At 40.7% G+C, this 14,202-nt stretch overlaps 2 protein-coding genes across 5 annotated transcripts in view; both read left to right on the forward strand.

Moving 5' to 3' along the window:
- TNFRSF21 (TNF receptor superfamily member 21) overlaps positions 1-14,202 on the forward strand; it is a 1,117,265-nt gene that overhangs the window by 756,079 nt on the left and 346,984 nt on the right. The window lies entirely within an intron of this gene.
- Positions 1-14,202, forward strand: part of PTCHD4 (patched domain containing 4) — an 88,351-nt gene that overhangs the window by 26,178 nt on the left and 47,971 nt on the right. The gene's annotated exons all lie outside the window — the stretch shown is intronic.

Consider the following 14,202-nt stretch of genomic DNA (forward strand, 5'->3'; position numbering starts at 1 on the left):
TGACGTTGCTGGAATCTCGGCCAATATGAGAAAGGGGCAGTTTTATTGATCTCTGTTACAAAACGAAGGAGAAATTGTTATTGAAAACTAGTCAGCTCAGCACAGAAAATGGATGTGTGTTGACCTGACTTTGATGGGAGGCCAGCTGAAAGAGTAAGTTAAAATAGGAGGGCACCGAGGAAGGACAGATTTTAGCATCCTTCCCGAGGAGGGCTTCTCTTCCAGCTCCGTCTGAGGGGCAGAGGGGAACGGGTTGGTGTAAGAATAAGATTGACGGGCTTTATCTCAGAGAGGAGATTACTGTTGTGGTGTTTGCCAGGCTGTAAGCGAAGGGGCCTGTCAGTATCTGTAGCGCATAATCCCTCGGTTTGTGAAGTCCCAGATCAGCTGCAGAGATTTCCTTTGTGTCGCACCCAGGCAGGGGAAGGTGCAGACGAAGAACAAACGTAAACCCCAGCTCTTTTAGCAGAAGAATTGTTTTCGTTCCTTCTGTTCTCATTTCTGTTCCAAGCACTTTTAGTGCATCTGTGTGGTTAATGAGTTTGCTGGAAAGGTACGTTGGAAAGGAAGAGGGAAACGTGCCCAAAACAGCTTGCTGAGGCAGCGTTGTTTGGTGCAATCGCATCCAAGTTTGTCAGAGTTTCACCGTATCACGAGCCTGAACCCCAGCAATGACTCTATGCAAAATCTCAGCAGTGGCAGCCCAGACCCAAAAACCTTCATGCTTATTTTTGATGGCAGGAAACCTTACGTGTGGACAGAACTCTGTATCTTTACGGTTAATTTCTTAAATGCCATTCATGCTTCAAGTACTCAAGCCCAAGTCCTATGCTATGGTGAGAGATAACTAAATAAGCAAAGCCACAAGCTAGAGTCAAGATTTGGAGAAGGGTCTTATATTTTTCTTAAAAACCTCCAGCTCCCAAACCCCTACATTTTCTCGCTCTTCCCCTCAAGAAGAGTCTTGTAGGTGTACATCCCCCAACCTCCTGCCTCCTACTTTTGTCTGTCCCCTGATAATGCATCTGTGTCACTAACCAAGAGGGGACGAGCCGTGGCCTCCTCAGTCCTGCACCCAGCATCTCTGGAGCAGTTGGCTGAGGTGGGATGGAGTGGGATGGAGTGGATGGTCAAGATTCCTGAAGGGAAAGGGAGGACTGAGGCAAAAGACCCCAGGAATTGCATGATTGGCTCAATCTCATTAATAGTGATAAAAAAAGCCATGCCAAAGCCTAATTCAATTGTCTGCGCTGTTAAATCGTGACAACGGTCCCTGGCATGGTCTGCCCTGTCCCAACTCTTAAGATGCTGTGCAAAGCTCTGCAGTGTAAGAGGACTTGATGGAAAGAAAGTGCTGAGAGGGGGAAGGGAAGAACAGTGGCAGGAGGAGCAGAGAACGTGCCCAGTTGTGACAGGGATGGATCCTGACTTAAGCGAGTGGTCTGGGGTTAGGAAAAAGAAGTCTGCATTGCAGAGTGGAGAAAAGGATGACAGTGGGGAAGAGGAGGCTCATGCCTTTTTGTTGGGTGTCAGGAGGTGCATATCAAAGAGTGGGCCAAATGACCTCAATTGTTTATTCCTCTGCTAGTAGGAATAGTCCCTTTTTAGGCAGCTGTAGATATGGGTGGCCCATACTCTTTGATTGGCAGGTCCCCAGTTTGTCAATCCCAAGGAGCCCCAAAGAGTGGCTGTAGGTGAAGCTCATCTTTGGGTTGACCTCAAAAGCATCAGCATCCATACAGGCCAAGAGAATCAATCGACATGGCATTAACATTGCGCTCAATTTATACAGACCCGTCTCAGCCCCAGGATGAGACAAGGGTAGGAGTTTCTGAAAGCAGAGTGGGTCAGTTTCCCATCTAGCATGGTGGTAATCCAGGAGTTTGTTTGCTATCTGAGGAAAAGTAATGTTTATAACTTTCTGTTGTGTTTTGCGCTGTCATTCTTGCCACGGCCACTGCCAAGAGCAAAAGAAAAGAAAAAAACGCACCTCTCTTGAAGTGAGGTATTTGCAAGGATTGCTTCTATAACATTATATTGAACAAACTTCAGGCTGAAAAAGAAAACAATTAAGTAACCCTTCTACAGATATTTCATTCAGGAATCTCAGACTGAATTGGAAATATCGTTACAGAACAGCTTGCAATGCCTGGGAACTGCTGCTGGTAAATATTAGGCAACAGTTTTACAGTTTGGTAAAGTAAACCGCAGGAAGCATGTCTTACCACAGTCATACTGGGTTATATCCTGCAAAGTCCCTTTAGTCCCTGAAGTGACAGTGCCAGCTGATGAGACCTTCCTCTGCCTGTGATATACCCAGGACCTCACAGACCTGGGCTGCTCACAGGGCAGCGTTTTCTACTGAACCTGGTTTCCCGTGAACTGATCTGACACCTTAGAGTAGATCTACTGAAGACCCCAAGACTTTTGATTCTGTGGGTCAATACATAACTCTGGCCCATGTTGTACCAGTGTCCTTTGCTGCTAGCACAGCAGAAAGCAAACACATCAGGTAATAATTGAGTAAATACAGATGAAACAGTGTGTAAAGTGGGGTTTCCCAGAATTACAAATGCCAGATTTGCAAGTCAGCCTTTCAAAGTCAAGTTACTTAGATAAAAATAATAAATGGCAAAACAGGTAATAACAGCCACAAAGTGCCTGCAAGTGCAATGCTACACAGAATACACAGGCAACCCTAGTTTTGGCAGTTCCTAACTTTGGAACACTTCAACCTGACATTTGCAAACTGTCCATTTAAAGTGTATTTGTTTGGTCAAAAATACACAGTTTCTTCTGAAATTCACTTTTCAAAGGATTAATTTTAATGGAACTTTGGTGATGTTCTTCTGCACTTGTCCTTTTTCCTGCAGAAATGGCAGGATTCTGCCATCTGAATGACAGGAATAACCCTGGACTTGTACAAATGTTTAGGTCCATAATTCCTATTGCGGTGCAGAGCTTCTGTGGGTTTCAGTATATGGTAGAAGCCTATATGAAAGTAAAATGTTTAATATTTTTCTAAATTTAGACTGAATGACCTACACATTAATTATTTGCTGTAGTCCTGCTGTGAGGGAATGGTCTGCTGGGATTAAGCATCTCTCTGATATACTGGGGGAAGTGTGTTAGCTCAAATTGGCTTTTCTCTTTATCCTTGAAGGTGAAAAACTTGAGTCTTAAGTTAGGCATGAGGACAGTGGTGGAAAATCCTGCTTGCTCTGACTCCACGATACCATGGCCTTCTCAGACAGCTGCCTCAGGAAAACCAGTTTCCCCAGTACAGTGTGTACCACTGTGGTTTCTGAGTCTGTGAGGAGCAAGTCTTCAGAAAGGTCCTGTGCAAATAATGCTCTGACTGCCAGGATCTCCTGCAAACAGGAGCAAGAGGTGCTGATTTTTAGCTGTTCATACCCCAGAAAAATAGGTAAATGTGATGAGGTAGAGAAAAGGTGCTTCTTTAGTTTCAGGCTTCCTCCTCCTTTAGGAACTGAAGGGGACCTAGGTGTTTTGTTTGTCTCTCTCTTTTTTTTTTTTTTCTTTCTTTTTTTTTTTACGTTGGGTTTTAGTAACCAGCATGTGAAATCAGAATATGGGACAGTTCTACCTTGCATTTCTCTTCTGGGACACATGCAAACTGAAGTTTCTTCTGCAAGTTTGACACCAGCAGAGCTATCATCACTGGATGTGTTTCAGATAGGAGATAGAGGGTCAAATCATTGAGTTTCAGATTTGTTCGAGATGTCAGAAATGGACCTGGTTAGGTGTTCACATCTGCCTTTTGTGTTTGAATTCATGATGCAATTTCAAAGGGATGTTATGTACGTGACATAATTATGGTTTCCCATGCCTAATCATCACTAATTAATATAACCAGAAGGTTAACTACATAATTGAGATATTATTGCTCCCATGATTTGCTTTTTAATGCACAGGAAACAGACTGATATCATCAGAGAGATAATGATTTAACTCAGCTGAGGATCCAACTGTATATTTTTAAATGCAGGTATATTAATTATGTCATTTTACACTGTAATTATTTTTCGCCAGTCCATGAAGTACCTCGTTATTTGGATTAGTGGAAATCTTATGTTAAAAAGGTAACTACAGTATAATTAGAGTATAATTATGCTTTTTGGATTATAAAGTATATGTTTCTTGGAAGGCTTACTCACAGTGGATGTAAGAAATATTTCTTGCCCTTTGTAAGTCCAGACCATGAAGACCCTAAGATCTTCATGGGAACAGCTAGTTCTTGTTGAGTCTTTAGAGACCACTAAGTTCAGTGGATGCCCTACAACACATTGCAATATTATTACTACTACCACTACCAATAACAACACTGTTAGTAGTGGTGTAGTAAAGCGATACAAAAACTTTAGGAAGCAATAGGCTACCTGTTTCCAGCAGTAACCCCATACCTGATGTAAGAATGCAAGATAGATGGCAGAGATTGTACTTACAGTGCAGACTTTTCTGTTAAAATTCCCAGTTATTCCTTCCCCTGAGTTATTCAAATGGAAGGAAGAAGCAAGGCAAAAGCAGACGAGACTCCAGGCAGTTATTAGCATTTCAGACAGAAGCCATCTAACCTCCTTTGGATGACAATTGTTAAAATTATGGCTGGTGATCACCTTTAAGTAAGTTTGAAATGTCACAGTATTACGATTAGTGGTAGAGTTGTGGTAAATTACAGAAAAAAGTCCTAGTGCAGGTGAGGAAATTATTTTTTTAAACCTCGGAAGACAAACGTGAGTGCACGCTATCGCTAGTTTACCTGTACATGAAGTATCACACTGTTTCTAACCTTTGCTTCAAGCAATGGACTTTCTGATTACAACTGCAACTTAGAAATATTTCAAGAGTGACCCTGACTTTGGTTTTGTCCTTTTGAAGCAGCAGTAAAACAAATCCCATATGAACCTCATGTTATATGATCATCTCCTATCTGTATGAGGAGCAAGAGAATGACCCTTTAGAGCAAAGAGACCTACTGACATAAACCTCCACCACTCCATGCCTTAGAAATACAGTGAATCTGTCATTTTAGTTGTTACAGCAGTTCATGTCCCTACCCACTCAGCAGATCATTAAGGATGTGGAAATACTTTGTCCTTAATTAGAAAATGTCGGCTCTTGACTTTACTGTGGGAAATGGGAATAACAAAAAAAACCATGGGGCAGCAGGAGAAAAAAAAATGGAAATATATAAAAATGTTTAAAATGACCTATTTGGATGAGCAGATCCAATAAATAATTCATATGAATGGGTTTAGACATTGTTCGTATTTGTAAGGCTGATTTCCCCATGACCTGGTATAGTCCCTAGCAAGTCTATTCCCAATTGCAGAGGGCTGGTTTTTTTCATTTCTCTAGGAAAGGTTAACTTCCCCAGAACAGTCTTTCCTGGATTTTGAGCAGAAGACCAAAGCCTTTCTGGGATAATCTGCTACACTTGCACCATGCAGTTTGGCCCTGCAGCTATGCCCTGGAGCTGTCATGGGTAGGGAGAGGCAACAGGGCTGGGGCTGTCCTCTCCTCAAACACAGGCGAGATGACGATATTTCTGTCCGATATTTCTGTCCAGGTCCTTTGGGCCTTCTCATGCCCTGCAGAAAGGGATGCAAAAAGAAACACAGCCAGCCTCAGTCCTAACAAAGGGCTTTGTAGCACCTAATTTCAGGTGTCCCAAACGTTCCTCCCTTAACTGAAATGACACAATCTCAATTTCCTTTGCAGTCGATAGAGAGAAATAGGTAATTCCAAAGTCATTTGGACCATCACTTAGTACATATGTGGGTGGGATCAGTGGCAGTAATCTGTAGAGGGTCCTATCCATCTCTGAAAAAGCCAGGGTGACTGCTTAGACTTTTTCACCTAAGGTCTATACATAAGCTCCAAGATACATATACATGTGTGCATATACAGCATACATGCATAAACTGACTTACATCCCTTACAGATTGAATTCTAGCTCTTCTTGTTCTGTAGAGACTTACCAGAAAGTCTCTTATCACCTCAAATGTCACCATCTCTTAGAGCAGTTGCCCCACCCCAGGAGGTGGCTGGTCAGTGATTCCTCAGCTCGGCGCAGGTTGAAGCATTCATCCTTGGACCATTGCCCGAGGACAGACCAGCACTACCAGATCCTCCATAATGACAGAGCAAATACAAAAGGCATTGGCCAGGTTTGTTGCTTGAGAACAGTCGGCTAAACTCTTCCTCCTTCTGACTCTAGTGGGAACCCAATTAACCCATTTGTCCAAAGTGAAGTCTCCAAATACAGTTGTCTTTTATTTTTATTATTACTATTATTATTAAAATGGCTTCCTCGGCTTTCCGTCTGCAACTAAGAGGCTGGTAACTGTTATTTGAGCTGCTTCTAATTTGCTGCAAGCAATTCTACCATCCTTTGAAAAAAAAAGTGGTTTGATAAGAGAAGAGAGCATGTTTTGAGCTAAAAAGTCAAAAGTTAAAGGGAATGGTTTTCTTTTGCACTTAAAAATGTATGTTTAGTACTCTTAATCAGTACACAAATTCTGTTCAGATAGTAAAGGGTATTTCCTTTCCAGATGTCTCACGCATTTGTCTGAACACCACTTGCTTTCATTTTTCTACCCTTTCATGGCAATGCTCATTCCTGTGACTGGGTTATTTAAGGTTCTTTATTGGATGCACCTTTTCTGCGTGTTGATCTCGTTTAGCAGGAGTTTCGTTCCTTGTACTTAGTATGTATCGATGCACATCACATTTACATTTGGCTCATTTGGGCTGGAAAGGAGCTGCCTCGTGGCAGAAATGATTTAGCTCCATGTATATCATCCCTAATAGGGCAATGACAAATCCAGCCTTGAATAGCACCATTGCTAGCAATTCCATAACCTGCCTCGACAGCTTGTTCCAGTGCTTAAACAGTCATACATTTATAAAGGTATTTCTTAATATTTTCACTGCTACAGCTTATGCCTATAACTTCAGAGTCTGTCTGGCCCGACTGTGGAGTGTAATTTTTCACAGTATCTATGTGATACTAAGCTTGCAAATACTTTTAGGATATTTTATACGTAGGGCCGTGCTTACTTCAGCTTGGATATAATTTCCTACCAGATCTTTTTTCCCCCAATATTTTACTGTAATTCACATTTTCCTGTGAGCTCCATCCATACAGGAAGACAGATGGGGGTTTCTGGTCTCTGCTGGAGCACTGTGGATCTGCAGGAAAGTGCAGATGTGGGACAGGCTGAGGATGTGTCCTGTGCTCTTTGCTGAGTGGTGGGAAAATGCAATCTTGCATTGTCCTTTCTTTTCTGCTGAGCAGGAAAGGTGGGCTCTGCTACCAGAGGGAGCACAGAGTGAAAGATCCTATGTGCTGTCAAGCATGCTGTCTGCTTGCCTTAGGTACTGTGTTCCTCTGTAGGGAAATCCAAAGTTGTGCCTCTGGTTCTTAAGCAAAAATGAAAGGCGGAAAATGCATTGACTTTCTCCTGGAATACCTTTTGTGTGCAAATAGCCCCTGGAACTCACTGTTGTGAGCTATGGTTGTGGCTCAAAATTCAGCCTGGTTCAGAAAGGGTTGGATTTTTACACAGCTAGCTAAAATATCTTCATTACTTTGAATAACATTGCAACACTAAAACATAATAGTAAGGAAGAAATACAAAAATTAATGACCATGTTCAAAAGCCCAGTTCAAAAAAAAGGTACAAAGAAATTTGACTTGTGAAGAAATTTTCCCATAGCTGCCCTCTTTCAGTCTGATAATTTTCCCCCGAAGAGTTAGGAAAAGGATACAGAACTCAATAGACCATTTACCAAATGTTCTAAATCAATATTTATCTGCTAGATTCATCTGCAATGTCAAAAACTTTGCATAGAATTAAAGGCTTAAAGAGTCTATTGCAAGTACAAAACCAACTAAAAAGACCTTACTGGATATTGTATCGTTTATATGTCCTCTTTTGTGCAATCACTAGCCAGTTGAGCTTTTAATAATTCAGTTTTATCCTTCCATTTCTGATCCTTTTTTTTTTTCACTCCATTTCTTTTCCGTGAAGTGACTTCTCCTCTCTGGTGGGATAACTGCCTGCAGTAACATACAGCACGATGAAGCCACACTGGCTCAGGGTTCGTTGCTCCACAAGTGGTAATAAATGATAGCAGCAGCCTACATTATTCAAGAAGTATCTTCCGTGCCATTGACATACACCTGTGTTACTGGCGTTCAGACAAAGGCATACTCGGGTGTTACAGCTATGACTTTCCATGTGTTAGTCCTGCTGGATGAGATGAAGCAGGTCATGTTTCATCCACGCTTGTCTGACCGCGAGATGAAGAAGGGCACGCTCTTTTGGATGCTCAAAGCGGTCGCGAGAGCTGCAGCAGCAAGAGACGTAGGCACAGGGCTGCAAGTGGTACCACCAACTGAATGAGATGAAAACCTCAGGCCTTTGCAGCTTCGGATCACTAAAGATACTCTTTAATTTTGGTTCTGCAAGATTGGGTATACTGTCCTCACTGTCTTGGCTGGGTTTCAGTGTGGATAATTGCATTTCTATCTTCTTCATCTTCCCCTTCTGTGCTGGTTAGATACAGTATTGGTGAGCCCTGCCTGGCTGAGAGCAACGTGCAGGTGGTGCTCTGTTAAGCAGATGCTAGTTTTTACCCAGACAAGGCTATATTTCACTAGTGAATGCAATGGCCGCATTATGTGGTTCAGCATCTCTAAAATCATTCTGCGTTCCCTAAGAATATGTAGCTGTGCCTTGGCATGTTGTCATTGCAATTTCCTGCGATAATCTGGCACTTCGGCAGTAGAGAATTTTTTGCTCATACTCTATATTCTTAAAGTCCAAGGAAGAAAAGCATTTCTTCACAGCCTGATATGACACTTAGACCTGCCCAGCCCATACATCCTAACCCATGCTCAAATGCAAATTTGCCACAGAAATTTTAAATGCCGTAGCTTTTCCTGGCATTATGAACTCCATTGCTGTTGATATCCTGCATATAAAGAAAACTATTTTGCTAGCATAGCAACCAATTAGTACTGTATCATTTTGCAAACTTTACATAAATTCAGAAACTGCAGGTATAACCTACTAGGGGGAGCACTTGCATTGCTTTATAAAGAGGACAAATGGCAGGTTACTGCACACCTGGCGAGACCCTAGTGGGTGAAATTTTCTGCGTTTCTTTAAGTTTCTAGTTGATATTTTCAGTATTACTGTTGAGAAATTACTATCCTCCAGGGAGACACAGAGTTGTGGAAGTTCAAGGCAGAGAGGTGCTCTGCAGACTGAGTGCAGAGCAATGAAACCTTTTGTCCTACAGTAACTTAAAACAGTTTAGGACAAAGTTTTCAGTTAAGGCAATTTAAACCTTCTGAAACCAGACTGGGAGCCCTGGGAACAAAGAGCCTGTTTGTGCTTAGAGTAGATACCACAGCAAAAAGAAACTGTGCAAAGAGCAAACCCAAACCCCTTCTAATGCACAGTCTTCTCATGGGAGCAGCTGAAAGAGAAGACAACTCCACAGGAGAGATGCTAACTACGCTATTGAAAGCATTACCAGAAGTGCAATATTGGGGCTGTACAAGAGCTGAATATATTAGGCAAAAAACCAGTGCAAATATCCCTCCCATCATACTTCCAGTCAACTTCAAGGCACCACTTTTAGGAGTGAGAGCCGTTGGATTTGCCAAGTCTTTGGCTCGCTGCAAAAGTACAGCTCAGTGCCTTTTGTAATCCCTTGTGTGGGCTTTCAATGTCTCTCCCATCAGAGCTAAGAAACAAGAAGGACTTTATCATGCAGTTAGCCTGCTTTTAAATGAATAACCTTGGTAGGATGTTGAGGGAGAAAAGGCTTTACCAATCATAGATACAGATGTTCTACCTCTTTCTTAGGTTATTTGAAGTCAGGCTCTGAACAACGCAGTTAATGAAGCAAGTCTCAAAAGATCTCTCTTACGTGGATTTTGACCTCTAATATACTTATTATTTCCCTGAGGGGAAAGTAATAGAATCTCTTTGCGGACTATTTCCAAAAAAAAAAGTGTAGAAATTTATTATGATTGAAACCTCTTCTGCTCTGCTGCAGTTTCTGAAATTGGTCAGGAGGTATGAAAGTAGTTGGTGGTCAAGGACAGACAAACAAAACCCAAATGCATACACAAACATAGAACACTGGGCAAAACAAGACAAAAATGTCAATCCATTTTCCTTATGTATAGTGTGAAAGAAAAAAGTAAAAAAAAATGGGTATGGGGTAAACAGTCATGACTTGGCTTTTACAGCAATGAAATCATTAAACCTCATCCACTCGGGAGTTTTTTCACACAAGTTGGAAAAGATACTTTGTCAGCTTTTAAATTGCAAGAATATTGTCAGTGCTCCAGGAGACCTTTGCTTGTCTTTTGTGACCTCTTTTACCCAACCCTGTCATGTTTGCGTACCACTTCCCTAGGACCTGACACTGTAATGCAAAACACACATCAGACAATGTATTCCTTATGAATTTTTTTAATTTTAGCCATTGATAAATTTTCCTTGGAGTTTATTCAATGTTTATTAGAAAAGATGAGGAGACCTTTAGTTTCGTTATTCAGTGACACAAATATCCCCTTTAATGTCTTTTACTGGAACACTTTGCAAGGTTTCTAACTCTTAGAGGGGATTGTTTGACCTGACATTAGTAAGGAAAAGTGAAAGCATCACAGAAATTGTTGAAAAATAGAGAAAATCTTTTACCTACAGATCAGGTTCTTCCATGAATTTTCCCTTAACTGTGTGTGTAACTGGGTCACTGATCCACTGATAAATTTAATAGGCAAATGGAGTACACTGGTCATATTGGAGGTCCCTTAATAATAAACTTAAAACAAAGTTATTAGGAATGATTTTTGTTTTCTCATCGAGAGGATTGGTTTAACTTGACATGACAAAACAAAAATGACATGTTTCAGGATGATAAATTTTAGCCTAGTACCCCTCTACTGAATTTGGTATATTGACTAATGGGTGAAATTAAAAGGAAGCTTTAGGTCATTGAATCCAACTTCTTGTGACTGCAAAATCTTCATCTTAGCATGCCTAATTCTAAAGCTCAGCAGATGAGTATCATCTCAGCTAACTTTAACCTTCTACAATTTGGGCATCTGTTTGAAACTTTAGGGTGATTTCTCATATCATTAGGACAAACAATCTGAGAATGACTCTGCCAGATCAGGCCAAGGTTTCACCTAACTGAATGCCCTATCTCTGGCAATGCCTGGTGACAGATAACCTGGAAAGAACAGCAGGACAGGGCAAGTGCACAGTTCCTGGACTATCCCTCTGGTTCAGGGAGTCACGGATAATTTCTCTGCACTTAGCATCTCTTCTAGGATTTCGCTGAGTTGCTTTTTTACCGTGTGAACTTGTAGCATCCACAGGTGCAGCTTAACTCCATGTTGTCTAGAGTTACGTCTCTGAGATCTGTCATAACTGTATCACCAATTAGTTTCACTGATGACCTTAGTTCTTGTGTAGGAAGAGAGAGTGAACATGTCTTCCTTAGAGATCTTCCTTGTATCATTCATGATTTTATAATTGCCTCCTCCATAAGGCTGATGAGGTCCTATCTGTTTAAGCTTCTGTCATATGAAGCAACTCTATATGGGTTTGGCCATGCTAGATTCCCTTTCAATGACACCTGGAACCCAATTTCTCTGAAAACTCTTTGACAAGCCAAACCCAAATGCTTGCAGGAATATCAAGTTCATAGAGAAAGAAACTACACCCTGCAGACTTTATAGTTTAGGGAAAGGTAAATCTGCTCAAAGCCATAACACCTAGGTCATGTGCAAGTTTTGATATCCACCAATGTACAGAGAAATACCAATTTCTTTCTCGGAGTTCCTTAAAAAGAAAAGGAAGTTCACAGAACAAGAGCTAAACGGTCACTGTAACCTAGAAATGTAGCTGGAACTAAAATCTTATAGCCAAGTTAAAACTTGGTTGCCAATATCTAGGTAGCCAAAGGCATCATGGAGCATCATGAAAGGAAATTGCTGAAGTATCTCAAAGACCTTAGTTAGATTTTGTAGCCCCTGATTAACTTCTGTAGACAGAAAACCCAATCTGACCCTTGTCAGTATCTGGATTAATACAAAGTTACTGAGGGTTACATGAACTTTATCCACTCATCTAGATTGATGGGGGGAGACAACTAACAATTAAAAATATTCCTCTATCATTTTGTGACTCTCCCAAGAATTTGGAGTTTACATTTCAAAGAGTCCTCAGAGAGTTAGATTAAAATAGAATAGAATAGAATAGAATAGAATAGAATAGAATAATATTGGTTGGAAGGGACCTACAATCATCATTGAGTCCTAGTGCCTGACCACATCAGGGCTGACCAAAAGTTAAAGCATGTTGTTAAAGGGCATTGTCCAAATGCCTCCTAAACGCTGGCAGGATTGGGGCATTGACCACCTCTCTAGGAAGCCTGATCCAGTGTTTGACCACCCTCTTGGTAAAGAAATTATTCCTAATGTCCAGTCTGAATCTCCCCTAGGGCAGCTTTGAACCATTCGCATGAGTCCTGTCACTGGATCGCAGGGAGAAGAGCTCGGCACCTCCGTCTCCACGTCCCCTCCTCAGGAAGCTGCAGAGAGCAGTGATGTTGTCCCTCAGGCACCTTTTCTCCAAACTAGACTAGCCCAAAGTCCTTAGCTGCTCCTCAGAGGACATTCCTCCCAGCCCTTTCACCAGCTTTGTTGCCCTCCTCTGAACGCATTCAAGGACCTTCAAGTTTTCAATTCAAGTTTCACCAAAAGTCAGCAGAGTTAGACAGTTATTTGTCATAAATTCCTTTGAAAAGAAATTGTAAAAAATTGTCATTGGTCCAAATGTAGGAAACTTTTATTTCCTGGGAAAAAGAAGTGATAACTGTTTCTAGTATTTATAACATTCAAGTTCTTTATTTTCCACTCTAAGGCCTCCTTTTATTTTTCTTCTGAGAAAAGGGGAAATAGAGAAAAAGGGGAAGAAAAAAATCAGGGTGTGAGGAAATAAAGAAAGGAAAACATCCAGAAGTTCCTTTTGCTTTTTACATTGTAAAATGTAAATAGAAGCTTTAAGTACAAAAGTTCCAATAACCTTATCTTCTAAAATCTTAACGTTTTATATGATGGCAACAGATGTTTTAACACCCTAGAACAAATATTTATCTGCAAAAATATCAGTAAATAATATCCTATAAAACTACTTTTTAAATGGTGCAATAATTATTTCCATTATATAATGGGAAATAGGTCTTATTAGATAAACCTGATTTTTTGAAATTAATCTCCAAGTTTACACAAGAAAAGAAACCATGCTGGTGTAGTATAATCGGGTAATGATAGTTTGATTTACACCTGCACAACATTTTGGTACATGCATGTATTTGTGCTACATTAAATCACTGTAGCTTATATTAAATGTAATGATGAAATATTAATTTGTAAATGTGCACTCTTCCTTCTGGGAAGACATAAATAATCAGGCCAAAAAAATTTCTTCTATGCTATTCAACACCTTTCTCCATGTTCTGGAGTGAAAAAGAAATCAATAGTAGTAAAATTCTCAGATAATGCAAGGTTTGGCAGATAAAAATAATGAAAATGCAGCCCAAGCACATCATCAGGCAGGCTCATTTTGTCAACATGTGCTTCATCACAGTTAAGTGCTAGATTATGCATCTAGAAACAAAGAATGTATTCACATTTGCAAGATGAGCAATTACATCCCCCGAAAGCAAAAACGATGAGATCACAGTAGATAATGCATTGAATATGAATTCCTAGTGTACTGCTGTTGTTAACATGGGAGGATGAAATTGCAAATGTGCGTTAGAGAAAGAACAGGAAGGTGACATCAGTTAGGTGAATGACTTTAGGAAGATGCTAATTAGCATTTTGAGTGGGATTCACCTGACAAAATGTAGATGTCTATCATGTGTGCAGTACCTCTATGGCACTGTTGAGCCTTTCCTAGAGTATGTTTCAAAATAGACTACGAAACTGGAGTCCTTCACTGGGAGGAATACGATGTCCTTGTTTTCAACAGCAGGCAGTTGTACAGGGCAGGTGGAGATGACATAACAAGATCCAGTGTCTGGAAGCTGCAGTTAAACCACTTCATACCAGAATAAAGGTGCAATTCTTTTACACTGAAA

Source organism: Accipiter gentilis, chromosome 16 (genome assembly GCF_929443795.1).
Source record: "Accipiter gentilis chromosome 16, bAccGen1.1, whole genome shotgun sequence".
Classification (NCBI taxonomy): Eukaryota; Metazoa; Chordata; class Aves; order Accipitriformes; family Accipitridae; genus Astur; species Astur gentilis.